The following is a 3,794-nucleotide window of genomic DNA, read 5'->3' as shown; positions in this document are numbered from 1 at the left end:
ACTTACCACTGGCCGAAACAAAAATAACAAAAAGTCATGATCAAACAAACTCCACACATCGATGGCGCACCATTGTTACCGTAAATGAACGCACACAGGCGCATTCACTTTAATTTGGGGTGCGCGATTTCTTTATGCAATATTTTGTTAGACTTTTGTCGAGAACGGTCTTAATCCAATGTCTTTTTTTTCTGACTGCCTGAATAACTATAAAAAAAAACATTCAGTTATTTTCAGCATAAACTGGTGGACACGTGATGAAAAAAGAGTAAACAGGATGAAAAATGACCACTACCTCACGTTGTCCTGAAAACTTCACATTAGTCTGTCTGCCTCAGACTCATTGTTCAGAAACTGAAAATGAGGCATTAAAACATCTGAAATTAACATTTAAATTAGTTTAGCTGGCAAATATTTTACCCAACTTAGCTTCTCTGGAGGTGAGCAAACAAATAAAACCGATCAACACTACCACTCAATCTTGTTTCAAACAGAAATAATCAGGCCTGAAATATAATCACACTTTGGACCAACTTTCAGCAGATGGTAGCTAGAGCCACATTTGATGATTGGATTAAAAACAGGAAATTGTATACACAGGGATATATATCATACAAAATGCTTCAAAGCAATCACACTCATCATTTTCGCATGATGCATAATGTGAACTAGTCTTGATTCATTCATTTAACCTAATGGGTTTTTGTAGTTTGTGACTAGCATGTGCTCCAATATAACATATAACAGGCTGACTTTGACGAAAATACAGAACACTGTGGTTGGCCAAGATGAGGATTCAGAAACCATTGTCATCCTTGACCAACAACCACTAACCTGCAAACATATTTGATAAATGGGGGAAAAATCAGTAGGTCAGACACACTGCAGCGCGTCTAGTAAATCTAAAAATGTGTGTGTGTGTGTGTGTGTGTGTGGTTTTAAAAGAAAAAGCACAAGTGTTCAAAGTTGCTGCTGAGCTTTGAAAAATCCACTACCCATCCCTGTAGTACAGCAATTCCTTGGCTTTTCACAAAGTTCTTTAACTGTGCTCGGAAAATGATTAATTTCCCTGAATTACAAATTCAATGGAATGTGCTCCTTTCAAAGGGAAGTGGGCTAATGCCAGATTAACCAACAACACTTCTGCCCCCCACCCCCCCCCAATCTCCCTTGTCAGTTTGAATTTTGTAACATTTATTGCATAAAGGTCAGTTGCAAGATCAATGTACCCTGTTCAGCCCCCACAGATATGTGACATGCCTACAGACTAATCTGAGCTATATACTGTACAGTTACAGCCATAGGGTCAGTATGTTGCATACATATCAACTGTATGTGTCTGTCACCGTCTCTTTTAGAGAAACGGATATAAACATGTAACCATATAGCACAAGGTACATTTAATTACTCAGATTAATCAAATAATTAGAATTCTACTATAGCAATGCACATGCTGTAACATAAACATTGAGATGGACCATGGACCCAAAGGCAACACCTACCCAAATCAAAGCCATGTACTGTTTTCTCGTAAAAAAAAAAGACATTTTAATACAAATTCTGATACAAAACAAAACTTTCTGCAATGTAGAGCTTCCAAAATATTTACAGGCCAGCTTTACTGACTTCATTTCAGAAAACAGAGTTGAAACAATTCCAAATAAAACATTATTCTGCACACTAAAAGTGATGGCTGGCGCCCAAGTCGAATGAGAATAGAAACTATGGAACAAAGGCATAGTGAAAACACATTAGAATGCCAAAACGATCCCAATAAGTTTTTTACATCAGTTTTGACTGCATGTGTGATTATTTCCAATATTCCAGTTGGGATATACAGTTCAAGGTTTAAGCACAATGTGAAAAAAATGCTTCCTTGATCTTCCTTGTGAAATCACGTGATTCCCATTTGTAAAAGAAAACAAGGACACTACCTAAAATTGACCTACAAAAGGCAGTTTTAATCATACAACACTTTTCTCTTGCACTGAGCACTTAATGTATTACTGTATCCTTTGTTAGTTACCTTGGATAATGGCAATACCTCAATAGGTATTTGATATTCATAACTGTAATCTTAAAAAACACAGAGACACCTTAAATGTTTCTTACGAGAAAGTCTCTTATTATAAGGAGAGAGCATTTTTCTTCTTTTGCTGTTCAATAAAATTATATGTACAGGAAGAGAAAGGTTTGAACATTCTTATTAAGCAAAAACAAGAATGCCTCCTATAGGATATATAAAGCAGGTGTTGATATGCTTCTTCCCTGTATGATGACATGTATGCTTCCATGTTTTCAAAGGAAACAAAACAAACAAACCTTTGACCCTGCAGGATTTCTGAACTCAAGCGATCTATGGCTTTCCATTTTGATTCATATTTAATTATCATCTCAAAGAGTACACTAAAAAAAACTTGTCTGAGGGCATTTAATCTCCTGATCATAAGTTTGAGGCCCATCTGTCAAATTGGTTAGATGCATAAAACATAGCCTTTAAATAGAACTCTTTCTGGATTGTATTCTATTAAGTCCTGCTGCAGGTGAAGAAGTCCCCAGGTGTTCGGTATAAAGCAGAGCGCCAAGCACAGCCTGGAGAGCTCCACTCCTTTCACCACCTTAGTGTGTTATGGAAAGTTTGCATCTTCATTGAAGAAACAGCCCTGCTACTTTTAATTCAGGAGACATGCAAAAGGAAAGGGATTACAATGATGGTTTGAATTAGCCTTCAAGCTCAGACGCATAGTCACACTGAAACATTTCCTGGCAGAAAAAGGTTTCTGGATGCACAGCCAAACAGAAAGAACAAGCAAATCCACTATGTTTGGAGGCTCCTTCCTTTCTGTCCCCCTAATAAACACAGGCCAACAGGCAAGGGCTACAAATATGGCAAGAGGAAAAAAAAACAAGAAAATTCATCGTTTGGAGCTGCATCTGGCCATCTCCTGTTGTTATAACTTTGACTGCTGGGGAAATGTTTAGGATGTATGATGCGGTATTTTCTCCACAGAGAGACAAAATCATTTTTGCAACCAGCATTCAATAAAAACAGTTTGCACTTCAGAATCCTCTTTTCTCAGCTCTGCTGGTTCTGCTCCTGGCTGCACTCAGCATAAGGCAGCATGAGCCCACTATTCAACCAACTGGACCCATGTAGCTCTCTGCCCGGGGGTACAGACACCTGGTAACCCAGCGGCGCTGTAGACACTGAGAAGTACAGCTGATGACAGAGATGAGCAGGGTGGTTCTTCAACATGGTCTGCTGTATCAGGGAAGAGTTCAGACTTGGTCAAACCACAACAGTGCTACTTCCTCTCCTGCCCCCTTTCTCCACTGACTAATAACTAGAAAGCCAACAACCTGCTGTAAGAATTTACTTATTGTGCAAAGGGATATTGCTTCCTTTTCTCTTTCCTGTAGTTTTAGGACAGACAGTACCACCCAGACCAACAATGAAGATCCTCCTGAAGACAAAGAATTCCTCCCAACCGATTCCTAACAAGAAATACACATTTTGCAAAAGTCTTATATACTTTCAACCTTGAATAATTCATGGATGCTCAGTTATAAAACCTGCTGTTAATTCCAATGTTGGAAATTAACTGTGCCCTCTGGAGTAATTGAAACAACCTCGTCACTGGTCTGGACATACACTACATGAATGTAACAAATGTAAATCATCTGGATATAAATGTGAATCAGTACACCAACATTTACATGTCTTTGATTACTTGTAATGACCCATTAAATATTAATAGGGACAATAAGAGTGCAATTTTAAACCGTTTTCATAC

This window comes from Lepisosteus platostomus, chromosome 17 (genome assembly GCF_059453375.1).
Source record: "Lepisosteus platostomus isolate fLepPlt1 chromosome 17, fLepPlt1.hap1, whole genome shotgun sequence".
NCBI lineage: Eukaryota > Metazoa > Chordata > Actinopteri > Semionotiformes > Lepisosteidae > Lepisosteus > Lepisosteus platostomus.
Note: the sequence above shows the minus strand (reverse complement) of the source record.